Source organism: Bacillus rossius, chromosome 8 (assembly GCF_032445375.1).
Source record: "Bacillus rossius redtenbacheri isolate Brsri chromosome 8, Brsri_v3, whole genome shotgun sequence".
NCBI classification, from domain to species: domain Eukaryota; kingdom Metazoa; phylum Arthropoda; class Insecta; order Phasmatodea; family Bacillidae; genus Bacillus; species Bacillus rossius.
The window spans coordinates 30,995,236-31,021,736 of NC_086336.1; the positions used below are offsets into that span (position 1 = coordinate 30,995,236).

The 26,501-nt window shown below is 39.9% G+C and overlaps 1 protein-coding gene across 3 annotated transcripts in view; it reads left to right on the plus strand.

The window, feature by feature from the left end:
* The window catches only part of LOC134534701 (protein sprint), a 731,313-nt gene that overhangs the window by 286,524 nt on the left and 418,288 nt on the right, over positions 1 to 26,501 (plus strand). The window contains exon 1 of one of the 3 annotated variants that reach the window (XM_063373177.1): positions 357 to 496. The exons of the other annotated variants lie outside the window; for them this stretch is intronic. The gene's annotated coding sequence lies outside the window, so the exon portion shown is untranslated. Of the gene's footprint in view, positions 1 to 356; positions 497 to 26,501 lie in introns of those variants that run through there. 3 annotated transcript variants of the gene reach the window in all.

Genomic DNA, 26,501 nt, shown 5'->3' on the forward strand with positions numbered 1-26,501 from the left:
AATCATGAACACAGTGCGACAATTTGGAGGTTTGCATTCTAGCTTGCGACTAAATGAATCCGCGAAATTTCCGTGGCTCTAACCATCATGTTCCCGGTGAGCGGGAAAACGCCGCCGATGAAAACTTTTTGCGAACGGTCGGATCGCGCACGACGAAAACTTGATCGGCGGGGCTTACTCCCCTCTCGGACGAGGAGCAGCCAGTTGCGACTGGTGGGCCGCGCCGGGTTAGACATTGGAGGGGGGAGGGGAGCCCACGCTACGCTCAACAAAACACGGGCCGGGACTGCGTCAACTGTTTTCTCTCTCGGTCCCCAGCCCAGTCGTGCTCGGCTCTTCTGCTCGGCGGCGGCTCTGCCCGTCTCGCGGGCCGCGGGTTTGCGCTCCGGTGTCGTGTGACGTGTGCATGCATTGTTGTGTCTAGTGCATCGTGCATCGTGCCTCCTCGACAGGACACGCCAGCCTCTCCACTTCCGACACAGGCCTGCGTTCGCAAGTGCGTATGGCCCCCACGGGCCAACACTACACGATTCTGGTTTTAAAATCCACAACGTTGTCCGCCGCGGATGGGCTCGTGGGTTATCCGATGACCGAGATAAATTTGCTGTTTGCTGGTGTACACCGTCGAGCGGTTTTTTTCTATTGGGCTACAATTACCTTAGCACAGAAAATAGCACGCGCACCAACACTTCGTGAAGGAGCGGGGAGGAGGGAAGTTTAGGTTACATATTTTTGAGGTGTAACACCTTAGCTCTCGGAATGTGGAATTTGGTGGGAGTGATTTCGTAAATGGAAGAAGTCGATTGGAACGGAAAATTGTTACCACGGTGCTGCCATCTGTGGAAGTCTCAGAAATCTCGAAAAGTGGTCGACCCGCGTGATTCATCCGTATATATTGATTTAGTGAACATCGCAGAGCTTACACGGCGCAAAAGGTAGAAAAATAAATAAATTTTATAATAGTACAACTATCGTTTAATACTTTACGTTGTCATATATAGTCTTGAAAAGAAATAATGATAACTAAATATTATGTTAGCCTGGTCCTGAGTCACGGATATATTTATATATATATATATATATATATATATATATATATATATATATAGAAAATCATATGATTTTATTACTCATCTGAAAAAGTCTTGCTTAAACGTAACTTTAGAAAGAAAATAAATTGAAGCTGATAAATACAATTTCAATAACTTGTAAACATATTTTTACAGAGTATCAAAGACTAAAAAAGATCTACTTAATGAAACTACACTAAACCAAACATCACCACGTCTCGTGGTGCTAGTGCTCGCGTGTCACGAATATCTGTAGTTCTGTGTAGGAGGCGTGTAGGCAGACACTGTTTGACTCTTATGGTCGCAGAAGTGGGCGTTCTTGACCCTGATTGTCTCAGAGGTTAAATATCACTACACCTCGTTGCCAAACTTTCGTCAGTGTAATAATGCATTGACTCGTTCGTATAATGCGTGAACAGGAAGATAGTTTAGTTAAGGAACACGTTGTTTTGTTCACAATGCGTGAGCGGAATAAACGTTCATGTGTGCACCCTTATTATGCACCATCGAACATATTGTGTGTCCACGTAATAGGTAGAGACCTGCAAAATTAGCTTTTGGTGATAATCTAGAATGCAAATATTTGTACACACGGACGTCCGTTGTCATTATTAGATAGGGGCCGGGAAAATTCGCGTATTCAGTTACCTCCAAGATAGACTCTTCAGTCCTTTTTACTCTCGGGCAAAAGTCACCTGTTCATTGGCCGCCGACTGGTTAAACGTCTGAACTTGGTAGCCTGCGATTTAGTAATTATTTACGAGAGGATTTTTTATGGGCCAAGAGTATTCCCTACAAACTGTGTGCCAATAGCGGAGTGAGCTTAGATGCATACTTATTTAGACCATCAGGCAAAGAAGTTTCAGAGCACAAGACGCTTCACATTCACTCTAACGTTAACGAGCAAGGAATATGAAGAGCGACTTTGGAATCCACCCCGGAGGTCACTGAACCCAAGAATGTTTCCGGTCCCTTGTCATTAATTGAGACCTGAAAAATTCGCTTTATAATTTGGAGTGTGTCTGGTCTGCATACCATTCATTATACACGTAGGTAAACTGCGTTTTCATTGGACCATGAGAAGTTTTTATCCTCCACCCAAGTAAAACAGACGAATAACAGCAATACAAAACTCACCCGGGTCAACCACATGCACTCCAACCGGAAGGTAAAATGTAGTCATCAGTAGAGGCAAGCAATTTTTCGCGAAAAGATTCCAAGACGAGCTGAAAGTTAAAACACTGTAGCACCACAGGTTATTTGACACGCCGTCAATAACAGAGTGTACATAATATGAGAATATTGTGTTTTCAACTACATTTCTGGTCGCGAAACACAGGCGTTGTTCTGCACCACCGCTCGAATTGGCTGCCGTGGCAGCTACGTGGAATATTAAATCATTTGATTAGCAGATCAAAATTTTAAACTGTTTAATGAAACGGCTCCCATAAAAGCAAAAAAATTGGTTGTCTGTAAAGTCGGTTTACGGACGATAGTTTAACGTGACAACGTCATAACAAAACATTGATGAAATGATTGCATACTTTTATGAATAAAATTGAATCATTTTTATTTGAATTATCACTATTTTGTATGGATACAAAGAAGGAGTGAAATGAAATCTACAATTTAATTGATAAATTTACTTTTATTTGCACTCATTAATTCAAATATGTTTATTACTTTAACGAAGAGATTATTTTAACTCTAACTTTTATACATGTTTGCTATTTAACTTCTTCCAATCTGTTTTATTCTGTTAAAGATAGGATGACGATAGGAAAAGAAGGAAACGAATGGGAGTGTTTCAAGTTTAATGTGCCTCGAAAAAGTCATGTCGATGGTTGTTCCAATCGAGTGGAAGAGAGATAGATGCGGCGCTAGCAAACAATGAGCGGGACAATGTGCGTGCAGCCGGCGTTCATCGATTTATAAATATTAGTACTAAATTCCGATTTTGGACCTGATTTTCAACAAGTAAATTTCTGAAACACGCCCCCCCCATCTTATTCATTTAACAGTTAATACCATAAAGCTTCTCTTTGACTTTGGGAACTTTGGTTCGTCCCATCCGCCACAGCCAGTCTCATTAAAAATAAAATATTTATATCAGTCATCTCACCGAGACGATCCGTGTTCGATCCCCAGTGGGGTCAATGTGAATGTTTTGGCACATGGAAACGTGGCGGACGTTACGTGCGCGGTTGTGCACGGTTGGCAGCCACTAAATAAACCGTGGGTTTTGTGTTCGGTTTTTTTTTTCAATAAAGCCCTGTTGTTAAAACCCAGTCTATGACCCACTTGAATTTTCTTCAATATTAATATAAATAAAAATTCAATCACATAGATTGAAATATTTTACAATTTAACATAAATAACACATCCAACTTACGTAAGTGCACGAAAAAAAGTACAAAAACAATCTGATTTCAGCTTATGATAACTAACACCTTATAAATTCATTCAAGTAATATATAAATAATATTTAATTAAAAAACCTAACAGTGTAGACAACTATACAGAATGCTTTCGATATACATAATATTAACATGTGTAGTGATTAAAAAAGAATATATTTTCTGGAATCCCAACAAAATGTACATTTTGAAGGAAAAAATTAGACTGATGTAAAAAAAAGTTTTACTGAAAATGCCATAAATGACCCCAATGTGTTTTTTTTTAATTGCGGGTTTTTGCAACTATGCCAGCGAGTAGTTCACCCCTGATACACCCCTACACAGAAAAACAATTTCTGTATTTTGACAAAAGATTCCTCTGGAAAACAGTTGCCAATAAATAGTTTTTAATACTACAATAAATATATTCTAACATTGTACAACACAGGTTATGATTATTTCTGCATATATGAAATACGATTTACAGTATAGTACTGAGGGTTTTTTTTACGAAAATTGGTGCATAATTTTATATTTTAATTGATTTTTCATTCAAGCATAATTTTTTTAAACCAAAAAAAGATAATCGAATATTCGATATTTGCATTTCATTTTATCATGCTTATTATGTGCGCAGTTACTACTGGACAGCTATTCACGGGACGGTTTACAAAAAAACTTTAAATATTGGAAATGCTGGGACAACACACAGCATAAATGCCCGGGTAAGAATCCGAACCCATTATTACTGCGAACTCTATTTTTGTAGTGATAAAGTTTTTTTTACATGTAATTTTTCGTCTATATTTACAAAAAAATTACAGTGTACGAACTCATTCCGACAGTGCTCGGTTCTCATGTTCTCCAATGACCCCTGATGACGCCCGTTAAGCCGTAATGCATTCATTCGAATCTTATTCCGCATCTCATGACCTCGCCGAAACGTCATACGAAAAACACCATAATAAATGCCAGAACATAAGCCATTTGGAGGTAGTGGGCTGGAGGCTGTTTAGGACCTGTCAGACATAAAACAGAACCATACTAATGCCAGTGAATGAAAACAAAACTTTTATTGAATAATGCAGAAATTAACGACCGTGACTCGATGTCATTTTTATTGCCGTTAGTCGATCGTATCTGTTGAGTGTAGCTTTCCCCGTGTCATATCATTTCACCGGTTTAACTGCCATCTCGGAAAAAAAAATAATTTACCTGAGGTAAAGGACATAAATAATTTCCCTGGCCTAACTAGATAGCCAGTTTTTATTTGTGTCCCGAAAGAATGGAAGTCAGACACGACGGAAATCCTGCAAACAAACGACGGACGAAATAAACAACAACAAAAATGTTCAGAGACGCAATCGTGTACCGAATTCCGGCGAGAACTTTCATGAAGTCTAGACCAAACCAATTTTTTTTTCTTGATTCGTCACATCCGTCTATTTGCTAGCTGACTTCTCATTTGTTAATATTACTCCTTTTTCTTCATGCCATTGTAATTGCGTCGTGGGTGAGTAATCTCAATGGCTTTGAAGATACCAGTTATTTGTTGCATTAATTAATACTTTTTTGCATCATTTTTATATATGAGTAGTTAGGCAGTATCTAGATATTTTTAAAATTTCTTTAAATTTCTCAAAAAAAAACAAGAAACATTCAATACATTCTTATTAAAAATACATTTGTACTGATGTCACCATCAGATAGATTTGAAATCAGGAACTGTTAAATGCTGTAATACATTTAGCTAGTCATTCTTATTTGTTAGAGTACGTTTTCAAAAACCACCTACACTTTTAGCTACCTACAACTTTCGTTACCTACCCATTACATTATGCACTTTCGTTAATTTTGATGACGTCATCGATTTGACATACCCTACAGGCTGTAAAAATGCTCCACGTCAAAAATAATTATCTTTAAGGTGGCATTAGAAACTAGAATTTTAAGTGTTTTTACTGTGAAAAATATTTTAACTATCACAATTATTTTTCTACACATCATTAGAGCCAAATTTTTCGGTGTTAAAAATAAAGCAAATTTCGTCATTTAAAATATTGGATTTCTTCTTTATTGCCATTAAAAATTAAAACACATATAATAACAAGTACATATCAAGCACAGTTTCATTGATCAACTGCTTCAACAATTTTTCGTAAGACACTTCGAATGTGTACGTAAACACTACTATGAGGGAGTAAGTTAAACATAAAACTGCAACTAAAACATTCAATTATATATACGCAAAATTTAAAACCCCAAACTCATTATAAGTTACATGTTACATTTTCTTGTATGTTTCTCTACAAGCCTTAACCCATGACTGTATGGTGACAGCTAGAGACTGCTCTTATTTACTTTACTTTGAAAAACCATAGATATAAATTAAATAATTTTTTTTAATTCTGTACATAACATTTTAAATTTTTAAATAAAATATAAACTAAATATTTAGACAAATGTCCAGACAAATGTTATGCATTTGTTGTGTTTGTCCAACAAACCCAGCGTGTAACTGTACGTTAGCTCCTTGGATTTATAGGTGCAATTACCAAGTGATGTAAGTTTATGTAATTACAATCACAAAGTGACGTAATATTATGTAATTAAATTTTCCGAATATGCGTGCGCCGATCAAATGTAATGTTTTCCGGCATATATTTCCATGGTAAACTGTGACATAAATTCACGTGCGAGAAATTCAGTTAGTTGGAATTCATGGAGAGGGTCGTTCACATGAGGAAATGTTGCACCATCGTAGCTGAGAACGATCCACGTGTGACGTAATGAAAATTGGCTGCAGTTATCAAAAACCAGCGGTGTGCGCAACATATAATTTTTTAAAACAAACATCTGTGTAGAAATACAGCATTTTCTCTGTATTTTCCCCAATAATATGCTGTAGAATTACAAAACAAAATGGCTACTGTTGTCGAATTTTTTTTACGCCCATACGGTGTGCAGAGCTTCAGAGAAGACAACTCGATTTTAAAACTTCTTAAGATATCCGAATGTCTGTTTACAAAAATCAATTAAGGGTACGCCGAGGGCAGTCGTATTTTGTTTATAAATTCAAGGGAATGTTTAGAAGAGTGAAAAATGACTGAAAGCGTGTTTTCAGAATAATATTTAGGCATGAGACATCCGGTATAATTTTTTTAAAGCACCCACAAGGGCCTTTGCATTACACCTTTCTCTTAATTTCTCCGCTACATAATGTAATGGCTACCACCAAACCCCCCGTAGTTGTCCTGTGCACGACGATAAGACTGCGTGCCAGCACGCAGCCTCGCGCGTAGAGGCGACACCGCGCTGGAAGCACCAGCGAGCGTCAGCCTTATGACAGTTCCCCGGGCGGACGGGGGTCATCGCCCCCACGGCGCGGGGCAGACGCGCCGTGGAAGACGAGATGCGACGGAACCCCCACACGTCAGCTCCATGGAGTAGGGGGGGGGGGGGGGGCGTCGGCACACAACGGAGACCGTTCTAAAACAGCCTCTCAGGGCGTTGGAATGCGGCGCCGGCATTCGGCGCGAATTCTTCGTGCCTCGTCTCGTAGGCCTTTCTCCATCTCCTCTCTCTCTGCGCATCCTTCTCCGCTCCTTGCCATGCCCGAAGTGACAAGCTATACGGTAACCGTTTTTTTATTAACGGAACAGAAAAAAATGCATACAAAGTTACACATATTTGTAAATGTGTACATTTACATGAAAACACCCGTACTACTACAACAAAAAATAGTGTTCGCAGTAATACTGGGTTCAGATTTCATTTAAGATTTGTGTTGTCCCAGTACCTCCAATAGATAAAGTTATTTTTAAACTGTTCTCTGAATAGCTTTCCAGTATTGACTGCGCACATAAATAAGCACAATAAAACAAAATAATTTCCAATTACTGAATATTCGATTATTTTTTCCCACGGTTTGAAAAAAATAATGCTTGAATGAAACTTCAATAAAAATATTTATCTCGAAAACCTATTTCATTAATGCAAACATTTCAATAGCCAAGTGTTTTATAAATTTACAATTTATTTCTTGTAGTATTACATTTTATTTCTTGGCAACTGGTTTTCGGTAAATTCCATCCCAAATCGCTTGAATTAGGTTTATTACTCGGATCATTTCATTCCAGTCTAGACTCAACACTGTAAAACGGATTTTGTTCTTTTACAAGTTTAGTCTTTGGAAACTCACTCACCAACGCTATAACTTGTAAAATTTTAAGGCAGAGCTTTGTACCATGTGCAGTTTTACAAGTGATATCGTTGACAACTGGGTTTCCAAGGATTTCCCTTGTAAAGAGCACGATAATTGTTTTTACAGTGAAGTTGATTACATTAACCAAGCCTTTTAAGAACGCTCATTGCTCGAAAAAAAGATCATATTATTTTGGCGATGACTCGTGATTGGATGACCTTTTTCTTCATGTTCTTCAAGTGTGTATCAAGAACACTGTGAGTCAATCATTAGGGCCATGCATTTTTCTCGAAAAGATTTGTAAACCAGCTTTGTGTTTTTAACTTTTTAGCGTTGTCTGTGTTTCGTACTGTCAGCGCACCGATCTTAGCCAGCCAGTGCAATGTTGAAAAATTTCTCCGTAATTATCCGGAGAACATTTTTCACAAATTATCCAAGGACCTTGTAAATGTAAGGGTATCTTCGTTAAATTAGGGGCTCTGCGTTAACTTACTTTGAACATGAATCCACAAGAATAATCTTGGTAGAGTAACAAAACATTCAAAAACTTGATAATACTACTGCAGAAACACTATTATTTCTTCTACGTTTGTTCGTACCTCATAAACAGAGCTTGGAATTCGAAATACGTTTTTTTTTACGAAGTCCCGGCTACCTTAAATTACGAAGAACTCATCGTTTATTTGAAGTGAATTATTCGTGGAAAGAGGGTGCGGAAGCAAAAGCCCAATAGGGCAGACGGCCGCCAATTGCAAGGGAAAAATCGCTAGCGCAGACGTACATTAACAGATTTTATTTTTTTTTTCTCGCGATAAACACACGCCCGTACCAATTATAAACGGGGAGCAAATGCAAATGTTCATCAAGTCTACAATGAATAATCGCGGCTCAACAAAATCGCGCCATGGTTCCCCGAAGAAATCACCCGGAGAAGATCTTTTGCCGAGTCGTGGAATCGATGACGTAACGGCGAAGCGGAATTCTCCTCCCACCCCTCGCTTGTGTGGCTAATCGCATCGCGCACGTCGCATCAGGGGCGTCGCAGGGGTGATGCGGCAAGGCGTGAAAGAGAAAGGGAGAGGGGTGGCAGGGCAGATAAGGCCGGTGCTTATTGGACGCGTGGATGGCCGCGATAATCGGCTTAGGGACTGCATGGCGTCAGTGGTCCGTGGACGGGCTTAGAGTCGCCCGGGGTCGCACTAACAGAGGCCGCGTCCTGACTGCGGCTTCGGGCATGTCCGGCTCTTTACGTTCCACTTCCCTTGGCGTCGTTCACACTCTAGTTTCTTTTTTATTTGTAAAATGAATAGAAATATTCATGTAAACTTACAGATATTTTATAAATTCTTCTGTTCTTTGTTTGACCGGTGAATGGCGTGGCAACTGTGGCGTTGGACGCAAGTGTGCCGTGGGAAGACAAGTATTCAAAACCTTTCCCTGGCTCAATTAGAGCGAGCATCCTGTTATGGTTTCTTTTCGATCGTTGGGGGTCATTGGTACATGGCCTTTATTAATTTTTTTAACGTAACACGCTGGGAAACATGATTAAGTTATAACCTACGTGCAAAATTCTCGGGTAGTGCGAATTTCCGTGGTTCCCCCTTGGAAGACTACAAATTTACATCGTTGCATATATGTGTGTTTATAATTATACGTATTGGCGTTACATTAAACCGCTATTATAAAAAATTTATGTTTATGGGACAAAATTTGCAAGTTAGCATAAAATACAAGAGAGCTATCTTAATTTATTTACAGGAATAGCCTTGAAATGAAAGTAATACATTTACAGGTATAGCCTTGAAATGAAAGTAATACATTTACAGGAATAGCCTTTAAATGAAAGTAATACATTTACAGGAATAGCCTTTAAATGAAAGTAATACATTTACAGGAATAGCCTTGAAATGAAAGTAATGACAAGAAAAACTAATTAAACAACGTGCCGTGTGAGATCGAGCCTAAAGCTATCTTCTTTCGTTTTAAAATTAAACCTAAAAAATAAATTACAAAATGTGGAATTTATTCCTCATATATGAAGTAGATATATAATTTTGGTATATTTCCTTATATATATATATATATATATATATCCTTACTAATATTATAAATGCGAAAGTAACTCTGTCTGTCTGTCTGTCTGTTTGTTACCTTTTCCCGGCTGAACGGCTGAACGGATCGTAATGAAATTTGGCAAGGAGATAGATTATATCCTGGGGATGGACATAGGCTATCTTTTGTCTAAAAAAAATAAATTTTAAACGGGTTAAAAAATATATCATAATTTTATGTAACGTGTGTCATAGATATACAAACTGTTAGTGTCATTCCTCTATGTCTGCCGAGCAATAGCTTTCAAGCCATTACGTTACGTTTTGCTATTGTAAGGAACTAAGTAGAGAGTAAGAAAAAAAAATATCTTGACAGTTTGTAGTGTCGCCATATTTGTTTCAGTTTTCAATACCGTTTTTGTATATTACAATTTAATTTTTTTTTTACAGTACCTACTTATAACTTATTTGCAAGGAGTTTGGTTAAGTGTTTATAATTTATCTGCTGAGCGTCAAGAGTCTTAGGGCTACTGAGACCGAAGACCAGAAATATTTATCAATTATGTAATATATTGTTGAAAAATTTGAATTTTACTATTTCAGGTAGGTCGATTTTTTTTTATTAATTATAATAGTTACGTGTAATTGCCATCTTCCTTTATTTCATATTAAACATTATGTTTGGTTGAGTGTGAGATAATTTTATTTATGTATGCTTTAATTTCATTTATTTTCTTATATATATATATATATATATATATATATATATTCTTACCTACCTACTTCTATTAAATTTCAGGTGGATGTTAACATTGTCATTCCAGTTGAATACATTTTTTTGACAAATTAGTTGTTATTTATACTTTTTGTTTCATTTTGGACTATGTTTTTTTTTTTTACTTAATTCAAAGATTTGTAGTGTGTACAGGGAGTGATATCTCTATTAATTTCTATACTCCTTTGGATAAGCGGAATATGGCCACCACAGTTTTACATATCAACAAATCCTACAAATGTTTTAAACATTATGACAAATAAAAAATAGTTTCACAAACATCCTTAGTTTTTTTTTTGGTGTGTATAGTTTGAAGTTTAATATTATGTATGTACGTAAATTCTTAAACATAGAGTTATTTATTAATTTATTTAGAAAATTATTCATACGTAGGTAATAAGTTTTCCTTTATATCTCTTTTGATTTGGAGTGTTTCCGAGCCATTCGGGGTCCTCAACATCACCCCCTCCCCCCCCCCCCCCAGGTGGTTAAAGCCCCAAAATTTCGAAAGTTTAAAATTTTTAAAAAATCTTTCTCTTTCGATTTTAAGCGTTTTCGAGCCATTCAGGGTCCTAGAACCCCCCGCCCCCCTCTGGGATAAAGCCCCAAAATTTCGATGATTTTAGGAATTTAAAATATCTATTTTTTCGAGATGGAGTGTTCCGAAACATTCGAGGTCCTGAACCTCCACCCCCCTCCCTTTTCTCAAAAGTGAAAGCCACAAAATTTCGAAAAATTGGAGAAAATTGTATTAAAATTAAGTCATTACGAACTAAAGTGTCCGGGGCATGGTGGAACTTTTACCCAAAGTCGACTTCGCACCCAATTTTTGTGGGGGGGGGGGAGAGTGCAAAACTCCAAAATTACGACAAATTTCAAAAAATTCTTAAATTTAAGTATACTTTTTTTACTATTTGGAGTATTTCCGAGCCATTCGGAGTCCTCAAACTACCCTCCCCCCACAAGGAGTCAAAGACCCAGTAATAAAAAAAATTCCCAAACTTTCGAAAACCTATTCTCTTTCGGTTTGGAGTGTTTACGAGCCATTTTGGTTCTTCAACATCACCCCCCCCCCCCCTTCTCAGGGGTCAAAGCCCCAAAATTTAGAAAATTTCAAAAATCATTCTCTTTCGATTTTTAGTGTTTCCCTGCCATTCAGGGTCCTCAAAATAACCCCTCCCCCTCTGGGGACAAAGCCCCAAAATTCTTTCGAGATGGAGTGTTCCGAACCATTCGAGGTCCTGAACCTCCACCCCCCCCCCCCCCCCCAATTTTCTCAAAAGTGAAAGCCACAAAATTTCGAAAAATTGGAGGAAATTGTATTAAAATTAAGTCATTACTAACTAAAGTGTCCGGGGGATGGCGGAACGTTTACCCAAAGACGTGTTCTCCAACAAATTTGTGGTAAGGGGATTGGGGGAATGAAAAACCCCAAAATTTCGAAAAATTTCTTAAATTTAAGAATACTTTTTTTACTATTTGGAGTGTTTCCGAGCCATTCGGGGTCCTCAAACTACCCTCCCCCCCACAAGGAGTCAAAGACCCAATAATTAAAAACATTCCCAAAATTTCCAAAAACCTATTATTTTTCAATTTGGAGTGTTTACGAGCCATTCGGGGTCCTCAACATCACCCCCCCCCCCCCCCCCTCAGGGGTCAAAACCCCAAAATTTAAAAAATTTCAAATATCATTCTTTCGATTTTTATTGTTTCCCAGCCATTCAGGGTCCTCAAAATCACCCCTCCCCCTCTGGGTACAAAGCCCCAAAATTTCGACAATTTCAGGAATTTCAAATATCATTTCTTTCGAGATGGAGTGTTCCAAACCATTCGAGGTCCTGAACATCCACTTTTTGCAAAAGCGAAAGCCCCAAAATTTCGAAATATAAGAATATATATAATTGGATTTTGGTATGTATGACGTCGATAAACTCTTACACCGTTTGACCGATCGCCATGAAAGTTGGCACATCGAAGTGTTTTTATCATCCATTTTTTTTGTAACTCGCCGCTAGATGGCGCTGTAGCGCATCAACTTCTAAACCTTTCAACCGATCGCCCTGGGTAAACAGAAAATCATAGGTCATAGATACACAAACAGTAATTATGTGTCATTTCTTAATGTCCAACACACTGGACATATCGCTATCCATTTTGCTGTAACTCGCGGACAATATATCACCAGGTGTTCAGCCCGGGCAAAGCCGGGTACTGCAGCTAGCATATATATATATATATATATATATATATATATATATATATATATATATATATATAATCTTGAGCCAAACGCTCTATTTATTGGCGGAGTATAATTTTTGAAGACTGGTATTTCTTCACAATATTGCCTGATCTCATTTCAGTGTAACTTCTAAAAAATAACAACTAGGCGAATTATATACGTATAAACCATTGGCGGTCGTATGGAAAGAGTGATGGATGCGACTGTCTCTCCCTCTTTCTCTCTCTCTGCCCCCCCCCCCCCCCCAATACATATCTTAAAAAGGGATGGGTTGACAAACAAATAAACTACTCCAGTCCGTGCCTGACCATTAAAGTAGTTTTTTTTTCTTTTTTACTTTTTTAGTACTACTCTAATGCATTTTTTTTAAACATCAGTGCTCCTAAATATATTTAAAACTATAGTGTTGTTGATGTCTTTTAAAGATTTCAGAAATGTGTTAAAATGGCGTTTCGAGTGGCTGTTAAGTATTTTTAAAATTTATGGACTCATAGTTTAACTAGGTGTTAGTTCCATACCGAAGTAAAACATTTCTTTCTCCAACCTCCCCGGATTAAGAATTTGGGATCGCCGCTGCTAACTTATTTGCATACATTATTTGACTTTATAGTTCCACAAATATTCGAGAAAATGTGTAATTGAGAAATAATTCTTTAAAATTTTTATTATAACTACTGTGAGGCTAAATTTCATATATTATACATTCTAAACACGTTACCATTGGACCAATAGCAGTTTTTGACACGTTCTGAGGGCCAAAAGAACAATAACATTAAGAGAATATGTAGTATGTCTTCGAAATCTACATTAAAGAAAGTGATCCAATCACATGATTCGGTGTTTCGTGACTAATGCTACCGCCGCGCTGGGAGTACATTGTCACTGGTAAACATGGCAACACACTACCACATGACCACATTCCAAACATTTTACTTCACCCTTATCCACACACACCCCATGCTCAACAAAACACAAGCATGCTTGTCAACATGACATCCCCTAGATCGAAACAACTTCATAATACTGTCGGAATATAAAATTTACTGTCCCAACATCCGGACAGAAGATAAAATTGTGGCAGGAGCCAGTGAACAATTGATACCTACCGACTAATTTATTCATAAGTGTGTGGTGTTGATATTGGCACCAGGAAATAACGCGAATTTTGAAGATCTCTAATCATTTTACAAGTAATGCAGGTGTATACTGTGTGCAGAACTTCAGAAAAATAAAATGCTATTTTAAAATTACTCAAGATATCCGAGTAACATCTGTTTACGAAAAAGCTTTTGAGAATATGCTGAGGGCGGATAAGGTGTTATGTTTTCGTATTCCATATTTAAACTGTTTTTTAGAAGAATAAATGTATCTAAAACGCGTGCGTTTAGAATAATATTTAGGCATGGAAGCACTCAAATGTCTTATTTCACCTTTAACTTCAATTATCCGCCCTATAAGGTAATTTTTTCGCTGAAATGTCATAGTTGTCCTATGCACTGCAGGCCAGTCCACAACCTTGCGCTCAAAGGCGACACCGCGCTAGAAACACCAGCGATCGCGTCGCACTTATCATCCCGCTTCACTAACACAAATACACCCTCTATAGTCGGGCTCCTTAAACATGGTATGAATTTCACTTGGTGACATTAAGTGTGTACTGTCCAGGAACTCTGCACATTTAGTAGAGTCCCTCCTAAATTTGGAGAAAGGAGAGGGCTACACCTCTAAATGCTCTTAAGATATGCGTAAGGAGGATTCTAGACCACGACATCCACCTCCTTCATTCCCCTCTCACCACGGATTCCCCCCCCCCCCCTCCCAGAGTCTCTCGCAGTGGTCTCGCACAGCTTTTCGGCGCACCTCCTTTCCGTGAGAGTTTTTTTTGGGTAGACTATATATCATAAACCTCTTCCCCTTCCTATGCAGGATCGTTACCAAGGACCTCGGGTGGAACAGGGGCAGGGAAAAGGATGATGTGGGTGGATGCTGTGGTCCAGAAGATCCTTGTGCCGTCTCATGGATAGCACAAGTTCAAGTCCCCTTTTCCCCTTCTCTTCCTTAGCTATGGATCCATCCATAAAAAGAGCGAGGACGAGTTGATCGTTGTATTTTGAAAATGAAATGATGTTACAAGCCAAAACAGGTTGCGCGAAAGAGCAACGGTTTGGGCCCCCCTCCTTAATGGTATGTAACCTAGTTTCCCGCGCAGGCGTGGCGATCGCCAGTGCCCGCACATGGACTGGCGACCTTGCTTCGCGAACCAGCGACGCAGCGGGTGTTATACGACGCGACCAGCGCAACCTTCAGTTCTGTTTATAAACGTCTGTGGTAGCTGCAGCCACAACTTGATTAAAACAATAAATCATGATTTTATAACAGGATCACTTGACTGGCATCTCCAACTAGGAACGGATCCAGCTATACTATTAAAATTTTTCTCCTTAAAAAAATTACGAAGAACGCTTGTTACAAATTCTCCAAAGATCTTCGTAAATTTACGGGTACTCAATTTATTGACTTTGAACATGAATCCACGAAAATTATCCCCGTATACTAGCAAAACATTAAAAAAAACTTGTTATGACGCTTGTAAAAACACTCTTATTTCTTCTACGAGTGTGTACACCATAAAAAAAAACAAGTTCGGAAATCGAAATATGGCGTAGTTTGTACGAAGATTCAGTTATATAAAATTACGAAAATCTCTTCGTTAATTTGAGGTGAATTTATTATTGTAAAGTCTGTAAATTTACTGTAATTTCTAAAAGAAAGTGATTCTTTTGAAGGGGGAGGGGTGGTATTTTATACCACATGGGCATTTAGGTATGAGATGCCGGGCACCTTTTGGGATGCACGATGTCACCCTTTTCGGACCAGGGGTCAATGCGCGAATAGGAGATGGCTTCTCCGGTTGTGAGTTGGCAACCATGGGTGGTGATCAGATTTTTTTTTCTTTTTTTACCAGTTGGCAGACCGGTAGATGCACCGTGGCATTTCCCTCCCCCTAATTTTATATAGGAATGTCACCTTGATATACTTTTCTGCATATTAAGCCTTTTATGTGAAACGCCCTGAACGCATTACGCCACCGTTTTGCCGCTCGCAAGGAAAAAAACTCACGTAAGTTATACACATATTATACACATACATATATACGTATTTTGTTCCCTGGGCTGCCACATTACTATCCATTACATCGGAAGTCATGAGAAGACCAAGAAGGCATTAGTCTATGAAAATTTTTCTGTTCTAAAGTTGAAGTAATTTTGGTTAGTAATTATTTAGCAAAACAAACCGTATACTGTTTTTTTTTGTAAATAGAACATAAATATTCATGTAAAATTACAGATATTTGTAAATTTTTGCATTTAAGTCTAATATTTGTGTCACTACAAAATTGTTTTCGCAGTAATACTGGTTTCGGATTCTTTCCGGTGATTTGTGCTTTGTGTTGTCCCAGTATCTCCAACACTTAAATCCGTTGTCCTTTCCCTGAATAGCTTTCCAGTATTAACTGCGCACATTGATAAGCGTAATAAAACAAAATAAAGTCAAAATTATTTAACATTCGATTATCTTTACCGTGGCTTGAAACAATATTGTGGTTGAATAAAACATCAATTGAAATGTAAAATAATGCTCTTGAAAGAAAGTCGCTTTTGAAGAATTGTAAAAATGCCATCGTGAAGTGCGTCTTGTTAATCAAGATGCTAACAACGCACGAACAAGGAATTATAGTTTAAATTTATCAGTACACAAAAAAATTTATGGTTTTGCTATCCAGATGAAGAGGGATTTGAGGTAGTTCTTATATTGACTTCTGTTATTAACATTTCAAAAATTGTTCATAGCCACTCCACAACTTCCTACCTCCATGGAGGAGACGCGGCGTGTTTCCACGCTTTATGCGCGGAACTGTTCTGGCGCCGCGGGGGTTTTTGACGCGGCTGTACCGGGAGAGGAGGCGGCTCGGGCGCCGCCCTCGTCTGATGTTCGCGTCACGTCCGAATATCGCATTCATGAACTGCGCATCCCCTTCGGCCCGGGGGCAGGAGTTAGGGGGGGTTTAAGGCGCCGCGCCGTTCTTCAAGGGGAGCATAAATAAATTGCCTTCGCGACCTACATCCACCGAGATAGAGGCGGAGAAAGACAGGGGCGGAATACGGCGAATGTCATATCGTACGTTTCCCCGTCTTCGAGGGATTTAGGAGAAGAGATACAATCAGAAAGACGCCCTATCAGTTTCTTCAGTTCTTATTCCGTAAACATTTTAACAATTGAATAATTTTTTATATTGTAAATTTTACTTCCTTAAGACAAAGATAACATATTAAAGTCAGAGGTGTATTTGTGTTAGTGACACGGGATGATAAGTGCGACGCTCGTTGGTTATTCTAGTGCGGTATCGCCTCTAAGCGCAAGGCTCTGAACTTGTGCACAGTCTTCTCGTCGTACATGGGAAAATTACGAAATGTGAGCGGTAATTATAACATTATATGGCAGAGAAACGAAGATAAAGGTGTAATGCGAGGTGATTCATGCCTAAAAATTATTCTGACAACACACGTTTTAGACCTTTCCTTTCTCTAAAAACACATTTTTACAACTAGATACGGAAATAGAGCTACCCATCTGCCCTCAGCGTAATCGTAAATGTTTTCGTACACAGTCGCCCAGGTAGGCGGGGGCATTATTAAGGCCCGGTCTCACACGCCATGTTAATTTTTTATATCTTTAATTTCAAGGATAATTCTAAAATTTTAACTCGATATCTCCCTTGCATCTGTTGTTCTGTCACAAATTTGCAAACGGTGGTGTTTTAGTAGCAGAAAATATTTTATTTTCAAATATTCGTCTCACCAGTTATTTCACGACTACCACGACAAAATAACTTATTAATTACAATGTAATTATTAATAGATGACACAATTTTGTGGTCACTTATAAAGTTTTGTTGTCACTTGAAAAAGCGAATACTAAAAAAATAGTTTTGTGGCGAAAAAAAGGTTTTACTTATCTAAGCTTAAGTTAATGAATTTTCCCTCGTAGGTTCTCGATTATTATTTTTTAAATTTAATTAAATAAGTTTTGAATACTTTTTTACAAAATGACCTTGTAGACCGCGAATCCCAAATCGAAGCAAGGGTTTTGGAGCATTCTACAGCATGATTGTAGCCCAACAATCGAGTAGGGATTGATTGTTCTGTGAATCGAATCGATTTCGAAACCAGAAGCGTAATCGGAGACAAGCGCCAGATTTGCTTGACGACGGCACTTACCCTGGTTCAAACCTTTAATGGAAATAAACCAGTGATGGTTTCCCGTGCCTAGTTGGGTAAAAAGGGGGGAGGGGGTGTTTGAGGAACCCTCTCTGATGGGGTCCAACCCCATCAATCCCGTTTAATTTGTCAATGAACGAGACGGCGAGAGCACGACAGTAACTGAAGGGTGGACAGATGGGTGGGGTGGGGGAAGCTTTGTCACCCGGAGGGGGGGGGGGGGGGTGAGGCGCTGGTGACAGGTACTAGTTGATGACCGGGATGGACTCAAGCGAGGAGGCAATCACTGCGAATGCCTCTCCACGGATCCACGGACCCTTTTCGCACTGTTAGAAATTACCTACAGTTAATTGCCGAACTTTTCAACGAAGAATTTAACTTAAATAAACTAAGAGTTCTTCGTAATCTATAAATAACTGGATCTTCGTAGAAGCTACGCCTTTTTTTTTGTTCCAAGTACTGTGTAAACGTAACCAGTTATTGAATGTTCTGTTGAATTTACAAGAATATTATTGTAGTGCAACTTATTTTAGGCATGAAGGGAGTAAAATTACGAGGTCGAATTTTAATGCGTTTTCGTGAAACAGTGTTGTGAATCGTTTTTTTCCCCTAACCTAACTAATACCTAAGTGTATTTGGGAGGGGTCTGGGTAGGGAAGACTCTTAAGTGCATCTCAGGCCAAAGCCTATACGCTCTAAGCATGCAGGTTATGAACCATGCAGGAGAGGAAGCATGCATCATGTGCTAGGTGGGGATTGGCCAGCCATGGCAACGTTTTAGCCATGAATAACTCCCCTCACTGACTATTCTAGATTAAAAACTAGATAAGTTGGGCCCAGGTAAAACCTGCATAGACACAGGGAAAACCCTGGGCACTGACATGCGGGATACAAAATTTCATGCATTAATTACAAGCAGGTTGGTTACAGGAAACAGAAGGATGGTTCTGGAAGAAGAGTTGGACAGAGTAGAAAGACTACTATGCAAATGGGCGGGAGCTTGGACATTTTGTCCGCATTTGGTTTGGTGGCACCGGTTGTTTCGGGGGCGACTTTGTCGTTTCCTACCAGGCTGCTAGCCAGCCTAAATTAAGTTAGTAAGGGGAAAAATTCGTGTACGCTGTTGAATTTAAACAAAATGTAAAGAAACATTAAATTAACATAAAAATAAACATTAAAATATGTTTAGTTTGGTAGGTTTAATTTAATTCATGCTTTTTCGCGAGCTGGTGCATCGAGCCTGCACTCAGGAGTGGACAGAGCCTCAGGTTGACGGAAGTCGGTTAGGGAAAATTGTCCTTTCCTTCATCGCGAGGCCCTAGCCTCAGCATCTACGCATTCGTAGGCTACGGAGTGTGTATTAGGGTATTGTCGCGAGCTGGTGCATCGAGCCTGCACTCAGGAGTGGACAGAGCCTCAGGTTGACGGAAGTCGGTTAGGGAAAATTGTCCTTTCCTTCATCGCGAGGCCCTAGCCTCAGCATCTACGCATTCGTAGGCTACGGAGTGTGTATTAGGGTATTGTCGCGAGCTGGTGCATCGAGCCTGCACTCAGGAGTGGACAGAGCCTCAGGTTGACGGAAGTCGGTTAGGGAAAATTGTCCTTTCCTTCATCGCGGGGCCCTAGCCTCAGCATCTACGCATTCGTAGGCTACGGAGTGTGTATTAGGGTATTGTCGCGAGCTGGTGCATCGAGCCTGCACTCAGGAGTGGACAGAGCCTCAGGTTGACGGAAGTCGGTTAGGGAAAATTGTCCTTTCCTTCATCGCGAGGCCCTAGCCTCAGCATCTACGCATTCGTAGGCTACGGAGTGTGTATTAGGGTATTGTCGCGAGCTGGTGCATCGTTCCTGCACTCAGGAGTGGACAGAGCCTCAGATTGACCGAAGTCGGTTAGGGAAAATTGTCCTTTCCTTCATCGCGAGGCCCTAGCCTCAGCATCTACGCATTCGTAGGCTACGGAGTGTGTATTAGGGTATTGTCGCGAGCTGGTGCATCGAGCCTGCACTCAGGAGTGGACAGAGCCTCAGATTGACCGAAGTCGGTTAGGGAAAATTGTCCTTTCCTTCATCGCGAGGCCCTAGCCTCAGCATCTACGCATTCGTAGGCTACGGAGTGTGTATTAGGGTATTGTCGCGAGCTGGTGCATCGAGCCTGCACTCAGGAGTGGACAAAGCCTCAGGTTGACGGAAGTCGGTTAGGGAAAATTGTCCTTTCCTTCATCGCGAGGCCCTAGCTTCAGCATCTACGCATTCGTAGGCTACGGAGTGTGTATTAGGGTAGGTATTGTCGCGAGCTGGTGCATCGAGCCTGCACTCAGGAGTGGACAGAGCCTCAGATTGACCGAAGTCGGTTAGGGAAAATTGTCCTTGCCTTCATCGCGAGGCCCTAGCCTCAGCATCTACGCATTCGTAGGCTACGGAGTGTGTATTAGGGTATTGTCGCGAGCTGGTGCATCGAGCCTGCACTCGGGAGTTGACAGAGCCTCAGGTTGACGGAAGTCGGTTAGGGAAAATTGTCCAGTCCTTCATCGCGAGGCTCTAGCCTCAGCATCAACGCATTCGTAGGCTACGGAGTGTGTATTAGGGTATTGTCGCGAGCTGGTGCATCGAGCCTGCACTCAGGAGTGGACAGAGCCTCAGGTTGACGGAAGTCGGTTAGGGAAAATTGTCCTTTCCTTCATCGCGAGGCCCTAGCCTCAGCATCTACGCATTCGTAGGCTACGGAGTGTGTATTAGGGTATTGTCGCGAGCTGGTGCATCGAGCCTGCACTCAGGAGTGGACAGAGCCTCAGATTGACCGAAGTCGGTTAGGGAAAATTGTCCTTTCCTTCATCGCGAGGCGCTAGCCTCAGCATCTACGCATTCGTAGGCTACGGAGTGTGTATTAGGGTATTGTCGCGAGCTGGTGCATCGAGCCTGCACTCAGGAGTGGACAGAGCCTCAGATTGACCGAAGTCGGTTAGGGAAAATTGTCCTTTCCTTCATCGCGAGGCTCTAGCCTCAGCATCTACGCATTCGTAGGCTACGGAGTGTGTATTAGGGTATTGTCGCGAGCTGGTGCATCGAGCCTGCACTCAGGAGTGGACAGAGCCTCAGATTGACCGAAGTCGTTTAGGGAAAATTGTCCTTTCCTTCATCGCGAGGCTCTAGCCTCAGCATCTACGCATTCGTAGGCTACGGAGTGTGAATCAGTATGCTGTCGCGAGCTGGTGCATCGAGCCTGCACTCAGGAGTGGACAGATCCTCAGGTTGACCGAATTCGGTTAGGGAAAATTATCCAGTCCTTCATCGCGAGGACCTAGCCTCAGCTTTGAATCGTTTCTGACGCGAAAATGGCGAAGGAACAGGTTGCGGACGGTGCAGAGATCTTGTCGGGCCGCGGGCTCCACGTGGTGAGAGTGCGGCTCAGGTTGAACTCTGCCATGCTGCAGGGATAGGCGGGTTACGGCGGTAGGGACCCGCCTGCGCCTGATGCCATCCGGCATTCTGGCATTTAGTAAAGGAGTGTTTGGGCATATGGCAACACAGCAGAGTTTGAGCTTATTTTTAAGTGAGTAATAATTTTGGTTAATTAATTTTTGTTTAGAAAATTGGGTTATTTCTCTCTCTCCCTCTCTCTCTCTCTGATGGGCGGGAGATTGGGGAAGGCGCCAGCAGAGCTGATAAAGTCTTAGGGCACAGGACACAGCTAACTGTCTGGTTAGCTGAGTGTGGTAGATGGGCTGAGGCAAAGACTATGCTGGATTGGTGCCCCAGCCGCTGGTCGGCGCCGAAGCCCTAACACCCTCCCAATTAACAATAGGTTCCTAACAGTTCTGTATATTAAAAATCTCTGGAATATTTTAAAAGAGTACTGGAATATACTCCCACACTACCCTTCAAGGGCCCATATTGGGAAGGGAACGTGAGAACGCCGGCCGCAAGGTCGGAATACATCTCTCTCTCTCTCTCTCTCTCTCTATATATATATATATATATATATATATATATATATATATATATATATATATATACACATATATATATACACACATATACATATATATACATATATATATATACCTATACATATATATATATCCAGTTTTACCCCTTTCGATATACTTACGAGTCGAGGTTTGAAATTCAGAAGAAGTTTCACTTTTATCGCGTGTACTGAGTTACATGCGCTCTTTTTTTTATGGATTCATGTTTAAAGTAAGATAGCTCAAGTGTCCGTAAATTTACGAAGATAGAGCCGTAAATTTACGAAGATCCCAGGATAATTTCCAACCAGCGTTCGTCGTAAATAGAAGATGAAAGTTGTAAGCAGGGCGGTGTTGTCAGCAAAGGCGGCGCGGCGGCAGTGAAAGTGTTGCGAGGCGGCCAGAGATGGCGCCGGCCGCGCTTAGGTCCGGGGGAACCTCGCCCCGACATCAGCTTCCGGGCACACCCGTCAAATACCACCGTAAAGGCATTAAATTAAACACGCGTGAGACAAACGTGATAATGTTATGGTCAAATATTAGAACGTTCAAAATTATTATCATTCATTCCATCCATTAATTAATAAAAGAACCACACAGATCTGCAAACCACTTAAGATTATAAAAACTAAAATATTTTTCAGAATATATATTTACCTTCGATACTTTACAAAAGGTGTTTCATTCGTGTTACATGAGCTACATGCGCGAGATCCATTGAAACTAAACACGATATTTTAGACGTTTCATCGTGTTTTTGTTTTCGCAATAAATAACACTCCGTAATTCCGTAACGGGACGATTAACTCATTGATAATTACTGAAAACCCCTAATACTTGGCAGCACTATAGGGTAACACCCGTCTTGCCCCATTCCACTACCAGGGTCCCACTAACAGTACATGTAAAACAAAACCCACCCCATTAGTGGGCCTCTTTATGTCTATCCTAGTTCGGCTGCCCTTTCGCCTCTCTCTCTTTCTATGTGCGTATTTTATAACTTCTAATGTTTATTCTGTTAGTACTAGAGTTGTTAGTCCGGTCAAAATATACATAAAAATAGCGATCAAACAACAAAAATTCCGACAGAGCTGAATTTTGGTAAAGACCTTGGGTACACCACTCGAAATAAAGTGCCAAAAGTCCCCATAGATTCCATGTGTGCTAGAAAGGTTATTCAAGGTCAAAGGTCAAAATCTTTGGTTTTTTGGATTTTTCTCAAAAACGGTAAGTTTTATCAAACATATAGCCCAGACAAAAATTGTGCATTATAAAATTATCTGCAAAAATGTTTCTAATACTTTTTTTTCCTAAGAATCACCATTCCTAAGATATTGCCAATGAGATTTCACCGTACTCTTGGGGTAAACTCACGCATTAAAAAAAAATTCTAATTTTGCCTTTCTCCCCATCCCTCTTTTTGCCTTCTTGGGAGCAAATACTGTTTGTGAGAAGAAAAAAAATTCTGACTGCGCATTGGACTGCAATGAGGCATGTCTGCGCCGTGCGGTTTCTTATTTGTAGTTGTCGTGGCGTTATTTTGAACGGGCCGCGCAGGGCAAAACTTGATGACATTAGTGTGCTGACAGACATACGCATGGAAGGAACTCACCCGATCACGAAACATTGACGATGCTACAAGGTTTAACCGCACAGCTGGATTTGAAATCTTTTCATGAAAAATTGGTTGTCTGTAAAGTCGGTTAGGGATCGTCCATTAATCACGTGAGGCTCGAAAGGGGGGGGAGGGGGTCGGGAAAAATCACGAAATATCACAAGGTGGGAGGGGGGTGTAGAGAGATATCACGTGTATTTATTTTTTCGTGCAATTTCTACTAAACCGAAAAGCGACGCGTAACCTGACTCGCCGTAGCCAGGCAACAATATCCCCGCCCGCCGCAACATGAACCACCCGGCTCGGCTTGCCAGTCGCCAGTAAGACTGTGATTTTGGCACTGAATACATGCGTAAATCACATATAAGCCTTTCCTTTATTATTTTTATGCCAGTGAGAATAAACCTGCAACCTTAATGTGTGTCTGGACATTTTTATCACTGTGCTTAATTTTCCAGAATTAAATTAGATTAGGCCTATACCTATATTTAAAGATAATATTCAGAAATTTTTAAAAATATTTTGTACCAAAAAATACACGTGATTTATTGGGGGGGGGGGGGGGGGGGGTTAGTCTGAAACCTCACCACAAATCACTAGGGCGGAGGGGGGGGTTAAAAATTCGCTAAGAAAACATCACGTGATTAATGGACGACCCCTTAACGGACGATAGTTTAACGTGACAACGTCATAACAAAACATTCATGAAATGATTGCCGAAATTGTTGTTGTAATAAGCAATGAAAACCGCATTAACTTTTCACTTCACTTTATAAACAGTCGAAGAAACAGTTCACGTGTAGATGACTTGTAGTTAATTTTAAAAACTGGCGTTCAGCTATAAAGTTTAAATATAATTATGAACAAGTTTTCATATAAATACACTGTAATCAAATATCTATCATCAATTATATGAATCGCCATAATTTTTTAGTCAATTGTAACGTAACCGATTATTACTGCACTCGCCGACAGAGTAACGGAACACAGCGTAACGGAACAAAGCGTAACGGAACAATGAGCGTAACGGAAAACAGCGTAACGGAACAATGTGCGTAACGGGACACTTTTTCGGGTGTGCAGCCGGCGTTCATCGATTTATTAGACGTCACGTCAAAAATACATTATTTTAATGATAGTCTTTAAGTTATGTGACGCTGCTAGTGAAACTTTGTAATCACCTCACTGTGCGTTTCTGAATATGCTCATGTCTGCCACAAACGTATACACAGTAGATTAAGCGTTTATTCGTACATTTGAATGAACAATTTTGTAAAACATATCACACCGTTTGTAGTGCCATAAAAAAGAGGAAAACTACTAGCTCCCAAAATGTATGTATTTGTAAAATTACAAAGAAATACAGTGCTGTCATCCCAAACCGTATAACATTTTAATTTATGGACTGTTTTAATGGAATTTTTTTCCTTCATTTAGTTATTTGTAAAATTGAATATTGAACCAATTAAAATTATTTTGCATACTCTCCCCTCCTGAATAAATTATCTTTTTTTAAGTTGAATATAGTCTATGATTTTAAATATACAGTAACATTTACAGACTAAAAACCATACTTCAACTGATTTCGTACTGTGCTTACTAAGTGAGTTACGATTTATTTGTTCTTAAATACCTGTATCTCCACCCCTTGATATTATGGTTTGTGTTTAGAAAATCTTTTAAACAAAAGTTTTTGGTATTTCTCTTAGAATTTCAAAATATTGCAGTATTTTATACTGCGGGAGTTATTTGGATTTTTTTTTGTTTTTCAAAAAAAAAACCTTCCTCATTTCTACTCTCCTGGTCTGATTTTGCCCATTCCCGAATTTGACATAAATTTTCCTTCTATATATTTAATGTATGTTCCTGTAAGTAATATGTTCAAAATTACTGCAGTTATCGTGTGCATGGAAATGAAAAAAAAACTTATGAATTGGCAACTAATTTGGGGGTCTAGGAACGATGTAACTCGAACGCAGTGTATACATTTTTCTGAATTCGCATCATGTTCTTTTTTAATCTACGTAAAACTATAGCTGGGCGATTCACTGTTTGCGTTTGCGCCGAGGGCTGAAGGAAAGGCAATTAGTGGTTTCAGCAGCGCACCACGTCTGAGATACGGAACGAGTGTTGACGCTGGCCGTGTGTGTGGGAGCCCCCCCATCAAGGGGAGACTTGTTAACGTTAGGGCGCAGCTCCGGGGACGGGGAAAGGGGCAAGTGTTTGTGTTGCTGACACCCGGCGGCCCTTCGCTAGCGTACAAACAAGCGCAAGCGTCGGGATAGCAGCGAACATCTTCCGTCCGATACGTAGCTTCTTCGGGGTGGACCTACTATGTTCCTCCGTACCCTGTCTTGTGGCAACTGATCGATATGTGTTCGGCAGTCTTATAGGCTGGGTTCACAGTTTAAAAAAAAGTGAGCGAGTCTTTTAGCAGTGCTCTTTAAAATATTAGGCCTTAAACCGAAGACTTTAGAAACATGTTTAAAACTTGTTGTTTAACTGTATACAGTATACATAAATCATGTTTTATTTCGTTAGTTATAACAGCCGTATTAAACTCCAACTACAATTTATTTAATCTAAATAATAAAAAAAGACAAACGGCCTCTATCTTTGAAAAAACACTAGTATTTATTTGCTTCATGTTCTGTTTTAAAGCTGATAATAAATCAGCTTGAATTTGTACCGTTTTATGATGGTTCAAGTAGGGGGCGGCTAAATATTATCTGCACAGAGCGCTAGCTGCCTGAAATCGGGGTCTGGTTAGAAGTAATACTTTTATGGCATTACTAAACTTTGTTTAGAAGACTGAAGCCAGTTTATAAATAATTACTAGAACCAAACCATGACCAAATTGAGCTGAATCAACATTATTGTTACATAATATATTATACTGTTATT